At 37.1% G+C, this 20,943-nt stretch overlaps 1 long non-coding RNA gene across 1 annotated transcript; it reads left to right on the top strand.

Moving 5' to 3' along the window:
* Positions 1 to 4,184: 4,184 nt before the first annotated feature.
* LOC141363504 (uncharacterized) lies at positions 4,185 to 20,620 on the top strand. Its single transcript, XR_012368993.1, has 3 exons — positions 4,185 to 4,583; positions 18,972 to 19,076; positions 19,360 to 20,620. It is a non-coding gene; the product is annotated as an uncharacterized lncRNA (long non-coding RNA).
* Positions 20,621 to 20,943: the final 323 nt, after the last annotated feature.

Genomic DNA, 20,943 nt, shown 5'->3' with positions numbered 1-20,943 from the left:
ATCTCGGCTTCCTCACATTGCCCTTTTTCGCTGTCATCGGAGGCACCGGTGGTGGGCGTGCACGGGCCGCTAATGGACTGTTCTGCTTTCTCACTGTCGGCAGCCGGAATGTTTTGCATATTAAAGTCAATTATTGTGGCCTCTCTCTCGCTAACCTGTAGTCCGGTTCTTTTGAGATCGACTCCGCTGGTTCTGTGAATGTCTTGAATGCTGTTCTGTGCTGTTTCTTCCACGCAGATTGTCGGTTGTTCGTCGCTGATCTGCTGCCCTCCCACGGTGCTAACACCCTCACTGAGACGATCGCGATTGTCATATATTTCTAGCGTCTTACCGCCGTCATCACCAATATTTGGCTTATTTTTCGGAAAGACCCAATTTGTAAGAGAGTTTTTCAATTTTTTTACCTCTTCATCCTTACTTTTTTTGAGTTTTCGTTTTTGGGCGCCTGACAAATGCTTCTTTCGGTCCATAGTTAAATTTTGCGTCAACGTCATGGCGCTGGTTGACGAGCGTCATGGTCACGCAGAACTTTAATTATCAATTATTTAATTTTATTTACATGGAATTTATTTTATTTCACCACATTGTTATTATTAAGAATATATGTGTGTATGTACGATTAAAAAAAAACTAATTGGAAATTTTTTAATTGATGATTCTGGGGCCCCCTAGCGTTTTCTTGGGCCCATATGCCTTGCATACTCTGCACCCCCCCTAACGGCGCCCCTGTGTAGGGACATTCAGTTTTAGTGCCTCTTTAGCCAATTTGTCAGCTCTTTCATTTCCTGGTATATACATATACCCAAACAAAAGTAATTATTATTCCAGCCTGCCTTAGTCTATATAGAATATTCAATATTTCTATATAAATATCATATCTGACTGATTGATGTGTTTGTAGACTTACAAGTGATGCCATTGAATCTGAACAAATCACTTCATCTTCCCAACTAAGTGCCATTTGAATTGCCACCAATTCTGCTGTATACACTGAAGTCCCATCTGTTAATCTCCCATATTTTTCTTCTTTAAATTCTGGAACATAAAAAGCTGACAGATCGTTTTTGACGTCTTATTTCTAATGGGGAATCTCCTGTTTCAACTTGCATGTCTGAGATTGGAGTCGTTTTAATTGCTCCTGTGATGCAGGATCTCAAAGCTCGTGCTTGAATTAAATCTAACCTTTTAAGCATGCTATTTGATGCAGATCCATATATAATGCATCCATAATCTAATACAGATCGGAAGAGAGCATAGTATATACTGATCATAGACTGTTTATCAGTCCCCAATTCTTGGCCTACTAAACATCTCATTAGATTTAGTACTTTGCTGCATTTCACTTCAATATATTTGACATGAATTTTCCATGTTAATTTGGAGTCAAACCATAAACCTAAATATTTAAAATGTAATACCCTTTCTAGTGGCTGTTTATATAAATAAAGTTTAATTTCTTCTGCAATCTTCTTTTTTTTGTAAAAAACTGACAACACGTTTTGGATATAGAGAATCTAAATCCCCACTCCACTGACCATTTCTCTACAACCTCAATTGCTTCTTGAATTTTTTGTACTATATATTTAACATTTCTTTCCCTCTTCCACATCGCTCCATCATCTGCATACAATGATGTTTTAATTGATCATTATGTTAAATAATACAGGACTTATGGCACTTCATTATGGGGTGCCGGTAAAGTTATTACATTTTTTAAACTTTAAAATTACATCAATGGAATCCGTGGCTTACACCAAACAAAGCATACATCTCTGTTTTTCCACCATAAAAATAATTAGATATTTTTAATTTCTGAAGAAAAAAAACCTCCTACAACCTTTGTTCGATTTGCATGAAATTGGTTAAGCCTATAGCATCTAGACCATAGACTATAAAAAAAGATCTATACACAAGCCATGCTGCTGGGTTAAATAACACTCAAGCTGTGTCTGAAACAGCTCCCTATCCACTATATAGTGCACTATATCTGGTGTCGGCCATTTTGTAGTGGTGTCCGAAACCTGATGCTGCATCCGAAAACGCCTACTTCCATACTATAGTACGCAAAAAAGCAGGCGAGGCAAGTAGTATCTCCGAATACAGAGTATTCCAAAAACAGTATGCGAAAAGTACCCGGATTACCTACTACTTACGGTTAGATTTTGCAGTGTGCATACGATGGACACTTCACTATCCCATGATCCCCCCGGAGAGGAGTTATCCAACGAAGAAGAGGCATGCAGCTGTTTTCGAGGTGGAATGATATGACGTTATGACGACGTATGTCACGTGAGGTAGCAACATGGTGGATGTAGTACGTCCGAATCTTATTCATACTAGGACTATACAGTACTGTTTTAACGGCAAGTAAGTAGCTACTTCATCTTATTCAGTACCTACTGTACAGTATGCGGTTTTGGAAGCAGCCTGAGTGAACAACTTCATTCCCAACATTTGTTCACTAATTTTTACCCACAATGCACTCTGATTTTGCGGGTATTCGATGTACACTCGCTCACTCATATTTCCCATGATGCAACGCATGAGTGGAATCAGCCAAAGGATACTGACAGTAAACACCAAACATTTACGTTTATACACAACTTTTTTAATTCTTTGTCAGTTATTTTCTACTTTTTGTTTTAAATAAACGAATTCAAAATAATTGTGATATCTTATATTTAATTATAATACACATTTTTATTAATTAATAAATAAACAACAGTAAATAAATATGACAAGCAGTTATTTTGTTCTTTTTATTATTAACTAATACAATAAACATGACAAATGACGTGACAAACAGTTAGAAAGTAAACTTTACCGTTTCACGGTACAATCAATAAAGCCACACTCAGGTGTAAACCGGGTGTGCCTCATAAGCCTTGAAAAGTGAAGCCTCTGACTCTTTGATCGCCCCCTGGTGGCTGGCTGCAGTACAAGTCATAAACCCGCCCTCTCCATTCAAATGAATGGGACTATGCTCTAAATAAAAAAATATTTACACTTCCAATAAAAGTTTTCGAAAGATGGTTTTGGTCCTTTCAAGTAGTTGTTATCACGCTGATATATGTTCAAGTGTTCATTTTTGTGATAAATTTCATTTTAGCTTGTAATTTGATGCTATAGAAACGGGGCGTGTCGTTATGAATGGAGTGGTTGAATTGGCCGCGCGAGCGTTTGGGCGGAAGTTTGATACCGCGGCTCCGCCTCTGGCTCCGCGGACGATTCCTTCTGGGCATGCCTTGGCTCCAAACTGACGTTTTACGTAACATGGCGGCGACCGTGGTCGAAAATTTTTGGCTTCAATTCATTACTATGGTGGGAGGCGACGTCCATCTTTTTTTACAGTCAATGGGTAACTCATGGTTGCGTGCGATGTTCAACCATCTGTCGTCAGAGCAAGGCTCTGTGCTTTAGCCAATTCGTACACAATACTGTTGCATGTCTTTTCGTAGAGGTTGGGAATTATCTCAGTGCTGAAATAAGTGCGAGACGGTAGTTTGTAACACGGATCGAGTGTTTTTATTAGATGACAAAAGCCTGCATCTCCGATCCCCGAAAACGGCTGTAAATCTTTGGCAATGAACACCCCCACTGCCATTGTTAGTTTTATGTGCCTCTCGGAATCAGTTGGGTATTTAATGTTATTCTGGAACGATTCAGCGAGGGACTGTTGTTTTTTGCAGGACTTTACCTGCTCTGCTATCCTGCCTTCAGACAGTGATATTGTTTGGTGATGGCGCCTCAGATGCGAAGTCATGTTGGAAGTGTTTCCGTGCGACTAGGCTATACGTATAAAACAATGCTTGCAGACAGTCATTTTTTTGTTTACTGTTTTTTCTTCCTCTGCATTATACTCAACTGCAAATCCGAAATGTCTCCACACCACGGATTTTAAAGACGCCGGCGCTTCCTCGAACAGTAGCCTGACTTCACCGCCGCTCGCCATGTTAAAGTGTGCAATGATGTTCACGCCCCCTAACTAGAGCATAGTGTGAGTGACTCGCAGGGAGGGGTTCCCTCATCTCAGCTCGTAGACTTACAGGCACACACAAACAGTCAATTCGGAGAGAAATAAAATGCACATAAATCATTTAAACGTAAAAACCGAAAAACCGAAATTCACAAGCGTGTATTGAACCATGGATGTCGCACCGTACGGTTCAATATTATATTGAGAATTGTGGCATCCCTATTGGCCAGTGGTATTCCAGTACTGATTTTGCTTTCAGTGTTTTTATGAAAGTTGAAATTGAGACTGAGGTGATTTATTTATGTGTCCTTAGATTACAGTATTGTTTACAGTGTTATGCAATTGATAACCTGACATGATTTAGCCTATTTCCATAAGTGGCCCACTACTTACCAGTATACTCATTTTCTGTGAAGTATTGAAGTTGTGTCCTGATTCTGAATGTGAAAATGACATGTATTGTCTTAATGTTTAGATTGACTGCTTACCAGTTGACATTTCAGTGAAAGACTGTTCCTGTGTTGCTGGAAGAGCACCCGACTGAGAGCTCACCCTTCCAACTGATGGAAAATAAATGTCCCATCTGGGGTCGTGGCTGTAAGCAGAGGTAAGAGTTTCACAGGTGACTGGGACTTTAACTTTTTCTCAGCAGGTGACTGGAACTTTTCCCTCTCGCTCCTTAGATTCTTTACGGTAATTTCCTCACGATTCCTCTGAACTCGGAGTGGCTTCTGTTCTGTCAACACAAGTACAGTGCAAGCCTTAGGTGTACACACACAATGAAGACAAAGACTCACCCACGACACTCCACACACTTTAAGTGAACTAAGGACTTAGCCAAATTCGGCCCGGGTTCGTCGTGTGGCTGGTTAGACGGTGTTCTCACCCACGCTTCTCTCCACGGTCGGGCCGCAACTGTTCATTGAATTCACAACACACGTTAGATATTATACCCTTTTCCACTCTGCACAGTACAATGTGCAGCGTTTCTCACGTGCGATGTCGATGCTTCACAGCGTTGGCTCTCTATATAGCAGGGGTCTCCAACCCTTTTTCACTGCAGAGCTACTTTCTAAAAAATAAAAGTGGTCGAGAGCTACTTGTGTCACGTAATACCTATATTGTTAGTGAGTTAATAGACACCTGTCTATTAACTCACTGTGATTTGATCTCTATACCCGCCAGCATTTTTTTAAAAAGTTGCCAGCCAGTGCCAGCATTTTTCCCCCCACAAAATTTTAATACCTTCCAGAAAATGCTTTTCTTTAAACATAAACATACGATACATCAAATTAAAGAACCTTTTTAGACAACAACAACAACAACCTTTCATGTTGTCTTTATTTATACTTTTTTTATCACCTCTTAGATAGGATTCTTCCAAAAATACCACATTTTGAATAAAAAAATCATTTATTAAAGATCAGATTTTGAAAGATGATCCAAACATACACAGAGTATTTACTGCTTTTGGATTCATAATAATAGGGATGTGCATGTATGTCATTTTTTCATTTCGATTAAGCCATAGGTCTGAAAAACGAGCACTGGATTAACTGAGGGCGAGGCAGTGAAAAGGGCGTCATTTTGAAAATTAAAATATTTTTATAAAAAAAACTCAAATAAAAACTTAATTTTGATGAAACTATGACAGAAAAATGAACCCTTACTAGATTATTAATGAAATAAATGTTTTTTTTTACAGAAACCTCTAACAGGAAAAGATGGGTGATACTAAAGGGTTATAAAAAAACAGACTGATGCGCTTTACATGATATTAATCCTTAATACAACATACATGTATTATACAACGTGTATCTGCACAAAATTCAAGACTTAAACTAAGTTATGTACTGGACAGAAAGTTTAACTCCTGTTGTGGATGCGCATCATCAGCATGCTTTTAAACACGTCCAGTCTTCATAATATTAAGCAGCTTTAAGTCTTTTGCTATCATTTTAGCGATTAGCGATAGCTGTGTCATGTCGTCCTCTCACCTGTTCTCAGTCAAGATGTAATGCTCATATGGCTCTCTTGGTATCTCTTGACATTTGATGTTTAAATATGAGATGATAACCAATTGAACTTGTGATGACGACTGTATTTTCATTTGATCAAAAGTGAATCCGAAAATCACGGCATCCTTTTTAACTATAGTGCCTCGACTCGAGGTGTGTCCGGCTTAACAGCGTTGCGCGGATCGGCTGGTTGCCGCGCGCGGGCTTCAAAGCGTTGCACGAATCGACCGGTTGCAGCGGCGCGGGTGCACGGACTAATCTATTTGTTTTTGAATCATACATGCTAAATTACTGATGTCATATGATACGCCGGTCTACACCGCTCAACGCGACATCAAACACGCACCCAGTCTTTACTACCACAGGCGCTTGAAACACTAACCAGACATCCAAATGCGTCATAAGAACCACAGAAAATAAATAAATAAACCCACGAGCGAGCTACCTGCAATTAAGAGACGAGCTACCAGTAGCTCGCGAGCGACGTGTTGGAGACCCCTGCTATATAGACTCCCAGTATTACTCCCCGGCTCACCACGCTTCTCTCCACAGTGGGGCCGCAACTCTGAGTGCTAGACTCACAACACGGCAGAGAAAAAGCACTTTTTCCATGGCGCTCCTTTAATTTCCAGTCACAACTCCTTCCTCTTCGCCTCTTTCGGCTACTGCACTCCTCCACTCGCTCTAAGCGATCCCTTGATCAACGACGCCTTTAGGCTCTTCAAAGGAAGTGTGAGTTGTTGTCCGCCCTTGGCGGAAAGGCTCTCGCCCCGAAATCAACCGCCCTAAGCGGAACTGCATCTGCCCAAAGTCAACCGCTCTCTTGTGTTTCTCCAGCTCTATTTATATGTCTCATCTTCACACCTCTTCCAATCACGAGTAGCCACATAAATCTTCCACACCTGTTGCTCGTAGAGCCATGATTTGGGTTGTCAAAGAGACCAGGAAGTACTGTTGTTCGAAAAATGAGGTCTGGGCGGAAACCATCTTCGGGCGGAACCAATCTTCGCCGCTTTTGGTTCCGCCCTATAATAGTCACCCTGTGACATCTGCACTACATTTTTCCTCTTTAATAAATAGATTACTTTAATGTGCTCCTATGTGTGGCTTCCTCTTAATGCTATCAGGTCAAGTGTATAAAGCAATGCTAAACTTTCCTTAGTTGTAACGTGTAACTGTCCATCTCATAAGTTTTGGAGAATGAAGTTTAAAGGGTTCATATAATCTTTTTAATAATGTAAATGATGTAAACAAAATATTGTTTCATTAATCAATTCTGGTAAGTAAATATCTAACAAAATTACAGAACATTATTTATAAAGTACCGTATTTTCCGGACTATAAGTCACACTTTTTTTCATAGTTTGGTTGGTCCTGCAACGTATAGTCAGGTGCGACTTATATGTCAAAATTAATGAGATGGGTATAAACGGAGGTCGGAGCCAGCTGCAAATGGGTGGGTTAGCAGCAAGTGGGTGGAGCTTTACCCGCAAGTGGGCTGTACAAACTTCCAGAGGATTTTGATTGGTTTATTTATATCACCTGTAGCAGCTATTGGTTTATGCTCCACAGTTGGTGGCGCTAATGTGTAAGTTTTGTTGCGATCGATCAGAAAACAAAGAAGAAACCCGCTTTCACATGTTAGCGTGTCGTTGAAATGAAGGTGTAAGCTTGCTTTACAGTTTTTAGTTTTGTAAAAAAGCATTATAATTTCTGAAGAAGACCATTTTATAATGGCGTTTGTACGCTGTTTTTAGTCTTGATGTATTAAAAAAGATAAGGGTAAAGTGTATCCAGATACATTTCTGTAGTTTTTTTATTAGCACACAAATTACAAAATCTGTAACGTGGATGACAAAATCTTTTCTGCATTCCATTTCTACAATTTGCTCTCCAGATTATGGATTCTGAAGACCATAATAATAAGGTATTGTGGTTGTGTAATTTTTGTACGTTTTAGGTCTGCATTGATTTTCAAATTGTAAATGTCTTAAACGTTTTATAAATGGATTTGATATTACAATAACGTTGCAACTCCTAATTTAATTGTACAATGCATGCAATTCTTTTAAAACTTTTAATTTTTAAAAGTTTTCATTGTAGTTATGCTTTTTTTCTGCGTAATCCATAATGTTATGTAATGTAATGTAATGTAATTGAAACATTTGTTTTCATATCATAATTATTTTATAAAATGTATTACTCATAACCATCAGTGAAATAATTGTGAAACGCATGTTATTGTGTTTTAGGTTCACTTATCAGTAAAAGATATTTTTTGATGTTCCACATGACTATGATCACAGCTTCTGCTGTAATGTATAAAGTTCTTAATTTACAAGTTGTTGTGTGTTTATCACATCAATTAATAATTTATGGTGTGTTTGATTTCATTGCTAGGACAATGCAGGACAAAGGCTGTCAAATAACTGGAGTGATTGTCTTGAGGGCAAGTACGTACTGTAAATGAGGAACATCGAGGTGTAATCAATTGCTGTTACCATTTAACTTTTTTGGTGTGTCTTTCCATATTATAGTATGCACTGTATGTTATTCTGGGACAGAAGTTTGACTTCACTGAAGTAAGTATTTATTTTTGTAGCTATATGCATTTTAATATAATTGAAAATTGTACTAATTCATTACTTTATGTACACAGCTAAACATGAAGAACATAGAAAATGGTGGTGTGCCATCTTGCTTGAAAATTAAGTAAGTGTGAAAAAATTAGCTGTACTTTTAACGTGGTGTTTTAAGAAACTCTTAAAGAAGTGAAGAAATCTTGTTCAGTCTGTAAACTGTTTTGGGAAGACATGGAACGGAATGATTTAGTGACTCGCTCATAACACTATTTCAGTAAAAATATATACTGCAGACACTTTGAGTGAAAAGAGTGTTTCAGTGATGATGAAAATCAGCAAGTGTAAACACTACTTGCTCTATCAAACTCCTTTAATAGCTGTTCTTAATACTATTAGGGGTTGGCAAGATTTTGAAATGTTGTTATATTCATTGGTGAATTCATTGGTGAATAATTTAAAATTGGACCATTAATTCGATTGTTTCTATATTTACAAAAGTCTTTACTGTAATTTGTAATCAATGTAATGCATCCTTGCATTTAATTAATTTTGATATTGAACTTGTTCTATTTCTTACTTTATTTGTTTTTGTTGCATGACAATCAAATTGTGGAAGACATGGGAGAAAGAGAAAATGAGCTGTTGTAGCTGGTATTGTCAGCTTTTTATATTTTGCTGATATTTTTGTCAAATAAAAAATTAATGGATAATTTTATCACGTTTTTATTCTAATTCTCTTTCAGAAGAAGAAGAAGAATGCTCTGCACTCCCTGAAACCTAGGGGAAGAAAAAAACTGAACTTGCATATGAAAGTAAGAACTTTGCTATAAAACAAAATACATATACTTTGCTGGGTTTCAAATTATGTAACTATAATTCATTTCAGCAGACCAAACCCCAGTTGTGCCCTCTGTTTTGCATAATCAATTGCAATGATGATTTAAAATGTGTATCATAGAACAATTTTAATCCACTTATATTTTTCTTTAAGGATGAGCTGTTAAAAGATGATGACCGTCCATCATGCTTCATCTTCAAGGTAGTTGAATGTTATATCATGTGCTTTTTAAAAAAAATGTAACGGCCTGTGCTAACTTTTCAGTTATCAGGAGCGTTGCTGAAGAACATACTGCTTGAAGTTGTTCTTCAAGAAGAAGATGCTGCCTACACGACCCTGTCATTGGCTTGCTCAAGGTTCAGGGACATAGTTGGGAATGACAAGTTCAAGAATCAGGCACACTTCTTATGGCTAGAAAGTAAATATTGACATTAAAAAATAAAATGCATAACAAGAACATCATTGATAATGTTAAATGTTATGTGAATTTTTTTGCACCTCAGGTGTTACATGCTGGAAAAAGTCATCTCACTACAAACAGCTCTTCTGGAAGATGTACTCATTCTCCACGTGTTTGCTGTACACCTGGTACTTTTTGTGTAAATTGGTGATGAATAAACTAGTTGTTAGTCTAAAGGAAAACTAAAAATCTAATTTACTTATATCATCCCTTGGAGTTTAAAAGTTCTGGACACCATTCACTTGCATGGCATGGACCTACAGAGCTGAGAAATTGTTCGTAATGTTTGTAAATGTTCACTGTCAACTATAAACCCTAGTTCTTATTGTGCTTCTTGTGTATCCATCAGGTTATGCTGGGAAGGGAAAGCGAGATGAACTCCAGGGCATTTATTCAAAAACCTTCCATCCTGGATTTTGCAGATTTGACTGCATGCAGATCAGTTCTAATGAGCTGATATAGTTTCCTTACAAAGACTAAAAATAATAAAATAAAACAAACACTTTTGCAAACAATTCTGAGTGACTTGTACATGATTTTATTCATTGAAAAAATAATTTAAATGTAATATATGTGTAACACGTTCAGAAAAACATTAGTCTGCTATTTAAAAAAAAAAATGCAGTAAATATGGATGGTAACTTTATTTTACATTAGCCACATGATTTTCATGTATTTACACATTCACTTCACTAAGTCCAGTTGCATCACATTTTAATATGTTCATTTACTTGATATTGATATATGGAGCTTCAGAAATGTGTTTGAATAAGGCCTACAGCCTGATGAATTTAAAACGCCATCACTTTAAGTGTAAAAAAAGGTGTAAAACGTGACCTCATCATTGACAGTGAGTGGTATTGGACACACACAATAATAACAAAGCTGTAAGAAATCAGACCATGATGAGGAACGTGATATTTGATCGTTTATTTTCATTACTGTCGCTACTTCCTGTCATTCTCATTCCCCGCCGTCCCATTTGCGGCGTAAACTCCTCCTACTTGCACATTTCTGAAATCCCTCCCACTTGCGGCGTTAGCTCCTCCCACTTGCTGCGTAAGCTCCTCCCACTTGCAGTCTCCGGGCTGCAGCGATACATACATGAAATTAATTCATACTGACTAACATGAACCAAAGGAAAACATTACTGTCTACAGCCATGAGAGGGCGCTATATGTTGCTCCTGTAGCCTACCCTGAAAAAAACTTAAAGACAACGGAGAAAGACTTAACAAACCAAATGTCCCCCAAAAGAATAATAATTTTCTAAATAAATGCGACTTATAGTCCAGTGCAACTTACATGCCGGAAAATACGGTATTTACAAGACACTATAATAGAAACATTCATTATAAAGTGTTTACATGAAAACATTTTAGAAATACATTTATTAGAAGGTTTTTTTAAGTGTAAAAGAGTCAAGTCCGGTGTAGGAGAACTGGTTAAGCTTCTTTTATTAATCTCCTCAACCCCTTAGTAGTCACTACGAAAGATGCCTGCTACACACACATACAGGTAGGGTTGAAGCTGTCCCTACGGATCTTGACTTACCGCAGTATCAGGACTGAAAACATATCTCCGCATTATTATAACGTGACGACTGGGAGCACAACAATCTAATGCTGACTTCTTTACCCGTTGGAAGGCTAGTCGCCTTTCTCTTAACCATGGGTCACCAAACTAAGGCCCGCGGGCCGACTCAGGCCTGCCACCCCCCTTTGACCGGCCCCCCAGCCCCTCTGCCCCCCACTAATTGAACAGCCCTATGAGGCAATTTTATTTTTGTTATTGTTTTTTTGGAAAGGTATAACACGTCACATCTCGTATTTTGTTGATTTTTTTTAAGTAAAAAATTATATTTCTATATTTGCCAAATTTTCATCACCCGACATGCTCAAGTTTTCAAAGAACGGTGGACCAACAGTTATTTTTTTGTTCATTGTAGGACCGTGCAGTTTGTATCATATGTAAAGAAAGTGTGGCAGTTTTCAAAGAATATAATCTGTGTCGTCATCACGAAACCCGCCACAAAGTGTATGCTAGCTAGCGAGGGCAAGCAACAGAAGACAGGATTCAGAGGATGAAAGTCAGACTGGCAGCACAACAGAATGTTTTTCTTCGCCAAACTCAGGTAAACCAGGCTGCTGTCTGAGCTAGCTATAAGGTATAGCTCACCTACTAGCTACCCATGAAAAGCCGTTTACTAATGGGGACTTTGGCTGTGCCAGGCTAGTAATATAGCTAAAATATAGCTGACCCGGCCCCCATCACAGTCAGGAACGATAATGTGGCCCCCAGAGAAAAAAGTTTGGTGACACCTGCTCTAAACATACCTCTTTGTCGCTGTTTGTTGAACTCGGTCGCTCTCTGTCTACCGCTCTCGCTGTCAGATCACCAAACCGGAAGTTTTCACCGGAAATACTGGGCCTCACAGTCAAGTTGGAAACGTCAGCGGTCGCCATATTGTGCACAGAGCCAATTAGAGAACATATCATTTACATAAAAGTTTTGGCTTTTAGATCCACTAAGTGGCGCTTTTACACAACATATAACACACTTACTTTGTGTAAATCATAAAAAGTTCAAAGTAAAGAATGATGACCATTATTTGTAAGTTTTTATTTATAATATCAATACTCTATCAGTGAAATGACTCCCACTGTATTTAGAAACTGTTTTTATTATAAAACAGTGATCAAATATTGAAGCAAAATCATAATAAATTACAGTTTATAAACAAGAATTATATTAAAGTTAACATAGCTTACCCCAAAAAAATTACAGGGTTAGTTAATTTTAGGACATTTTCTTCACTTCTAAAACACAACACAATTCAATGCCTAATTTAAAATACAAGTAAAAACGAAACGTAAAATGTATTTACAGTGAACAGAACATTAGCCAATTAATTTCTATAATCTTTTGAGGATAAAAATACTCCACCGAAGCTTCAGACACCAGGCGTAGTTCTAAAAATGACCGCGTGAGGGCGCTTTAGAGGCGCTTATGTGCGTTGGTTGCTATTATTCAAACCTCCGCGGAAGAACTGTTTTATAAGTATCAGATTTTGCAGATAATTTGTTTAATCAATGGGTAATTATATTTTGGTAGCACGGACTGTTATATGTTGTAATCGACAAGATATATTAACTTTTATATTTTTTCAGTAGTAGAGGAAGGATGTTCCGATTGGTCGATGTACTATTTGTCCCGCCTCTCCTCCATTGTGATTGGACAAAAGCGATTTACAGCGCGCCACTTAACATACACATTATTAGCAGAATAACAATTGTTTTACAAAGCATCTTTAAAAACGTTTTAAAATGTATAATATAAAATGAATATGTATATTTGTTGTGGAATATCATTTATTTTATAAAAAATATTTTTAGCCAATGGGGGCCTGCTCCACCACAAGCTCCGCCTATGCCTGCATTGAGCTGCAACTTAAGTATTCGAAACTCGAAAGTCGTCATTTTCTATCTCTATGATAAATGTTGCTGGTTTTACTTTAAAAAATGCATCTTGCGAATACAAGAAAAAGTTAAGCTGTGAAATTAATTAATTGCACTTTAGTGATGACTATAATGACACAGTCTCGATCTTTGCACGTCTCTCTGTATTGTGCATTTAAATCATGAATATTTAATAAAAGGCGGTCTTTACTCTGATTTTATAGAGACAGAGCGCCGTTATGCAAATTTGAAAACCACGCCCACCGGGGGGGAAATCAATCCAACCGTCTCCATTGAGTTTGTATTGCGAGAAGCCGCCTCCTTGTCATTTCTGGCTTATAACAAAAAACTGAATAATGCCTAAAAGCTGCTGTGTGACAATATGTACAGCTAACAAGCCAAAGAACCCAGAAATAAGTTTTTATAAACTGTCGAGCCGTAAAACCCAGTCTTTAAGGAGAATAAAGTGGATCGCCGACTACGTTTCCCCCTAGTGGACGCAGTTCTACTAATAGAAGTACTATGAAAAGTTGCCTGTATCCATTTTTGTGTCTTTAAACGCTCGTTTTTTGGGGTCGACAGCTTATAAAAACTTATTTACAGATTAAACTTAAAAACAGAATAATACCTAAAAGCTGCTGTGTGACAAGGTGTACATCTAACACGCCAAAAAAATAAATAAATAATTTTTTATAAGCTGTCGACTTCAAAAAACGAGCGTTTAGACACAGAAATGGAAACAGGCAACTTTTCATAGTACTCCTATTAGTAAAACTGCGTCCAATAGGGGGAAACGTAATCGGCGATCCACTTTATTCTCCTTAAAGACTGGGTTTTACGGCTCGACAGCTTATAAAAACTTATTTCTGTGTTCTTTGGCTTGTTAGCTGTACATATTGTCCCAAAGCAGCTTTTAGGCATTATTCAGTTTTTTCCCAGCCAACATTGCAAGGTGGGGCCCATGTGGGCCCCATATGGGCTTCCTATGTGGGCCCTATATGGGTTTGTCCATGGGTTCCACTATGGCCCCACGTGGGTTGCCCACATGAATTTGATATAGAAACTGAGTGGGGCTTATGTGGGGCCCAGCTGGGCAACACACATGGGGCCCATGTGGGCCCTATATGGGCCCCATATGGGCTTCCAATGTGGGCTGTACATGGGTTTGTCCATGGGTTCCACTGTGGCCCCACCTGGGTTGCCCACATGAATTTGATATAGAAACTGAGTGGGGCCTATGTGGGGCCCACGTGGGCAACACACATAGGGCCCATATTGCACCCATGTAATGAAGCCCACGTTACATATCAGGGCCCAGAATGGATCTTTAATGGGTACTGGACTGGTCCCTTATTATGAAATAATTATACTTTTAATGCTTAATTGTAATTTACTTAAATAATATATTTGTTTTAAATTGAAAACCGATAAAAGCAAATCATTTCAGTTCGGTAAATATCAGATTTCAGCATAAATATTCAACAGTTCATTCATCTGTAACATCATAAAACATGAAGGAGGTGCAATATGAGAAATCAAATTAAAAAACTGTAAAGGTTCAATATATCAAAATACTTTATTGTCAATTTATAACAATACAATGCTAAAATAATCATAAACATTTTAAAACTGCTAAGGCAGGTAATGACTAACAATTTAACATAACACTTAAAAAAAGCATTGAAAGAAGTCAAACTCTTAAAATACTTCGAACTCAAAAACAACACAAACATTGCTCACTCTTCTGGAGATGGTCTTCTGATCATCAATTAATCTTTGCTCAAACGTTTTATGAAGAACTTCCAAAGCATCCACAGCCAAACTCATTAAATGTCCTTGCACGTTTGCTTTGATTCATCCCTGTGCAGTCCGTAAAAGCACAACTCAGGATAAATTACAAGTGTAACAGTTGTGAGAGACTCCTGCTGCTCTGATAGAAACCGTATCCTTGCGCCTGAGCGGAAATTCTTGTAGTTTAAATGTTTATCATCTTTGTAGTTGTAATTTTAAAAGTCTGCCTATTTTAGCAAAGATTATTTAAAATATGATATTATATTATGTGATAAAAATCACAATTAAAAACATTTGAAGCAGGACTACTTTGTCAAGCGTAATGTGTCGTTGCAGTGAGCAGATCGTAATGAGGTCTCCTTATATGAAACACCTGACTCCACTAATCAGACTCCTTTCAGAATGTTTGAAACATTTCTTTAATTAACACACTTATCAAACTGATGAACTTTCTGACATTTCTTATTTTCACTCATGCTCAGCTGTGCAAATTAAAATTAATAATTGGCAGGTGAACATTACAAATATCACAAATAAATGTTAACAATAATGCATTTTTATTTAAAATGTTTTATACTGATCATATCCTATCTGTGATATTATTTGCTCTTTGTCTTAAAGTGACTATAAACCAAAAGTAATAATTTGAAGAGTTTAAATGTATATAAAATGTATTTTAAGCATAAAATGTTTTGCCCACATAGGTGCCATGAGGGCCCCACATTATTATCCCACATGGGCAAACCTATATGGGGCCCACATAGGGAAACCCACATGGGACCCACATAGTCAACCCACATGGGACCCATATATATTGCCCATGTTAAGCCCATGGCCACATGAAACCCATGTTGCCCATATGGGACCCATGTGGGGCCCACATATCAATGTTAATTAAATGTAAAAAAATTATGCATTTTTATTCAAAATGTTTTATACTGATCAAATCATATCTGTTATATTATTTGCTATTTGTTTAAAAGTGACAATCAACCAAAAGTTATTATTTTAAGATTGTAAATGTATAAAGATATATTTCAAGCATAAAAATGTTTTGCCCACATAGGTGCCATGAAGGCCCCACATTTTTATCCCACATGGGCAAACCTATATGGGGCCCACATAGGGAAACCCACATGGGACCCACATAGTCAACCCACATGGGACCCATATATATTGCCCATGTTAAGCCCATGGCCACATGAAACCCATGTTGCCCATATGGGACCCATGTTGGGCCCACATATCAATGTTAATTAAATGTAAAAAATAATGCATTTTTATTTAAAATGTTTTATACTGATCAGATCATATCTGTGTTATTATTTGCTATTTGTTTAAAAGTGACAATCAACCAAAAGTTATTATTTTAAGATTGTAAATGTATAAAGATGTATTTCAAGCATAAAAATATTTTGCCCACATAGGTGCCATGAGGGGCCCACATTATTATCCCACATGGGCAAACCCATATGGGGCCCACATAGGAAACCCACATGGGACCCACATATATTGCCCATGTGAAGCCCATGCCCACATGTAACCCATGCTGCCCAGATGGGACCCACGTGGGGCCCACATGTCAATGTTGGCTGGGTTGTTATAAGCCAGAAATGACAAGGAGGCGGCCTTTTGCAATACAAAGTCAATGGAGACTGTTGGATTGCTTTCCCCCCCGGTGGGCGTGGTTTTCAGGTTGTGACGCGCTGCGCTCTGTCTCTATACCATTCAGTGTGGTTTTGCATTTACAGTATACAGTATAAAAGACACTTTAATCTGTTAATCATTTGTGATGCTGGCAAAATGAGTTGGAATAAGCAAATTTAAATTTTTGTTATTAAGATTTTGAAATTCTTTTTTTTTTAATCACAGGGTTAGTTAATTTTAGGACACTTTCTTCACTTCATATATATATATACAGTGAACAGTACATTAGCCCATTAATTTCTATAATATTTTGAGGATAAATAAACTCCACCGAAGCTTCAGACGCCAGGCGCTGTTCTAAAAATGACCGCGTCAGGGCGCTTTGGAGGCGTTTTTGTGCGTTGGTTGCTTTTATTCAAACCTCCGCGGAAGTACTGTTTTATAAGTATCAGATTTTGCAGATAATTTGTTTAATCAATGCGTACCCATTTTGTGGTAGCACCGATTGTTATATGTTGTTATCAACAAGATATATTAACTTTTATGTTTTTCAGTAGTAGAGGAAGGATGTTCCGATTGGTCGATTTACTGTTTGTCCCGCCTTTCCTCCATTGTGATTGGACAAAATCGATTTACAGAGCGCCACTTTTGATAAATACACGTTATTAGTAGAATAACATATGTTTTACAAAGCATCTTAAAAAACGTTTTAAAATGTATAATATAAAATTAATACGTATATTTGTTGTGGAATATCATTTATTTTATAAAAAAAAAAATGTTTAGCCAATGGGGGGCCTGCTCCACTGCAATGGCTGTATTGAGCTGAAAGTATTAGAAAGTCGTCATTTTCTATCTCTATGATAAATGTTGCTGATTTTACTTAAAATATGCATCTAGCGAATACAAGAAGAAGTTAATCTCTGAAAATAATTAATTCAAACCGCCAGGTGCTGTTCGAAAAATGACCGCTTGAGGGCGCTTTGGGGGCGCTTATGTGCGTTGGTTGCTTTTATTCAAACATCCCCGGAAGTACTGTTTTATAAGTATCAGATTTTGCAGATAATTTGTTTAATCAAAGCGTACTCATATTGTTGTAGCACGGGCTGTTATATATTGTAATCGACAAGATATATTAACTTTTATGTTTTTAAGTAGTAGCGAAAGATGTTCCAATTGGTCGATGTACTGTTTGTCCCGCCTCTCCTCCATTGTGATTGGACGGCTGGATAAAAGCGACTTTACCGAGTGCCACGTTTTAATAAACACGTATTATTAACAAAATAGCAATTGTTTTACAAAGCATCTTAAAAGAACCTAAATTAATATGCATATTTGTTGTGGAATATCATTTATTTGATAAAAATCCTTTTAGCCAATGAAGGGCCTGCTCCACTGCAAGCTCCGCCTATGCCTGCATTGAGCTGCAAGTATTAGAAAGTCGTCATTTTTTTACCTCTATGATAAATGTTGCTGATTTTACTTAAAAAGATGAATCTAGCGAATACAAGAAAAAGTTAATATTTAAAAAATAATTTATTACATTTGAGTGATGACTATAATGATGGTCTCGATCTTGTATTGAGGATCTTTGCACATCTCTCTGTATTGTACATTTAAATCTTATTAAATAAAATACAGTGTTTTATATCAGGGTCAAGTTTGGTTTTGCATTTACGGTATAAAGTATAAAAGACCCTGTTATCTGTTAATCATGTGTAACCCGTGCTGGCAAGATGAGTCAAAATGAACAATTATTTTTATAAAAAAAAAAGATCCAAGAATAAAAATGTTCTGCTTGTATGTTTATCTTCCTGTAGCAGGTGATTTAGGGATATTTAAGGTATATATGACGCAATGCAATACATAATATGAATAGTCTATAATAGATAACTGTATACTGTAGGCTATATTGTTCGATAAGAGGGGAAACTCCAGCTAAAATAAAAAACAATAATAGATACAGATGCTCATTTACTGAAATAATGTCATCTGTACATTTTAAGCATTAGGGTTTTTGTTTAGTTTTTCCTAAAAACGGCGGGTTTTTAAATAAATTTAACAACAACAAATTTTACCTGCCTTAAAATGTTTAACACATGTGGTTTTGCATAATTTCTAATTAACATAAGTGCTGTTATATCATCATATAGATATTTAAATATCACTAAAATCATGAAGTCATTTGTTTTCTATCTTCAGGTCATAATGGAGTCAATCTGTCTGATAGGGCTAAACTTTTCCTGCTGGTTTTGTCCATCTCGGTTTCATTTCTTCTTGGAAGTCTGAGCGCTCTTATGATGAATTGTAAGTACTGTTACTCTTGAACAACATCCTGAATTACATCATAACAAACAGACGTGTGTAGTCTGTGTACATACATCAAAAGGGGTTTGAGCACCTCGAGAGGAAGTGTATTTTATTTTACAGTATACTATTAACACTGATATGCATGTAAATGATGTAGAAGTGATGTGTTTATTAAAAATAGAGAGTATGAACTTTCATTCGATATTTTCTCCAAGTTATTTTGCACATTTCTGTGTGTGGGTTTTAAGATTCAAATCTTTTAATTTCCTCTTATTTTTAGTGTCTTCATCAGATCCTGACAGAGAACTGATGGAAAACTACAGCAGAATTCAAGAGCGTCTCTCTCCTTATCATGGTAGGATTTTACTTTTAGACGACTACAATGTTCCTACATGATGCGTACAGTATCAGTTTGTGATCATAACTGTATTTAATATCTTAAAACACTTAAAATTAAAAATTTTCAACTCCTGTCCCTTGTTGGGCTCTAAACACAATACAATTTACATACTAAACTACTTTAATTTTAAACAAATAACATGATAGTGACAGTTCATGTCTCTAAACATACACAATAAAATTTACCCATAAAATTTACCCGTAAGGTTTACATACACACGTATACACTGTCAGAAAAAAGGGTACGGTTGGGGTCCATTTGTGCCACTTAAGGTACAAATGGCGAAGTTGTACCCTCAGTGGGTCATAGTTGCACCTTAGGGTACTAAAATGTACAATTTAGGAATAAAAAAGGTACAAAAAGGTTTCCAACAGTCAGAGGGTCCATGTTTGGACCATTTAATCTCCAAACAAAGGTAGGGGAGACCGGGGTTGGTTGTCACAATTTTTACTCATGCATGAATTGCTCATCTTCAAAAAGTCTTTCAGCAGTAATTCCTACATGAAATGAAACTTTGGAGTCTTGGCTTTAAATGTGTATACTTTTAGATGATAATGTTTCAGAGGAAGCTAAAAGACTAAGAGATCAGAATAAGAATCAGCACCCAGATGTGATGACAAAAAGGAATGCCTCTGGAGATACTTTAGATGTAGATTTTTCTTTATATGAATTAAAACGGGCTCTAGGGGGAGTTAAACATACATCTCCTGGTAAAGACTATGTGTGTTATATAATGATCGAGCATCTGACCGATAGATCCTTGAAAGTTATATTACGTCTGTTCAATAGGATTTGGAATGAGGGAAAGCTTCCATCCTCATGGAAACATGGAATAATAATTCCAATAGGCAAACCGGGTAAAGATAAATCAAACCCGACTGGATATAGACCAATTGCTTTGACTTCCAATATGTGTAAACTGATGGAAAAAATGATTATTTACAGGCTAAACTATGTTTTGGAAAATAATGGGCTTATGTCACCATATCAAAGTGGATTTCGGGCAGGGCGGAATACAATGGACGCTGTGTTAAGCCTGGAAGCTGATATAAGGAAAGCTCAAGTAAATAAAGAAGTTCTGGTTGGGGTTCTGTTTGACATTGAGAAGGCATATGATATGCTTTGGAAGGAGGGGCTACTAATAAAACTTAAATGCATGGGAATTGGAGGGAAGATAACTGGATTATGGACTTTCTCTTTGAAAGAACAATTCAAGTCAGGGTAGGAGTAGAGTATTCTAAGACGTATAAGATTGATAATGGGACACCTCAAGGAAGTGTATGTAGTCCAGTGTTATTTAATATAATGATAAGTGATGTTTTTAATCATATTAAAGGTGATATAGGACGGGCATTATTTGGAGATGATGGGGCAATTTGGAAAAGAGGACGTAACATTAATTGTGTGTCAAAAAAGTTACAAGAGTCAGTGGAAGCTGTTGAAGCATGGGCAAATAATTGGGGT

This window comes from Misgurnus anguillicaudatus, unplaced genomic scaffold (genome assembly GCF_027580225.2).
Source record: "Misgurnus anguillicaudatus unplaced genomic scaffold, ASM2758022v2 HiC_scaffold_39, whole genome shotgun sequence".
NCBI classification, from domain to species: Eukaryota; Metazoa; Chordata; class Actinopteri; order Cypriniformes; family Cobitidae; genus Misgurnus; species Misgurnus anguillicaudatus.
Note: the sequence above shows the minus strand (reverse complement) of the source record. Positions and strands in the feature narration are given on the sequence as shown.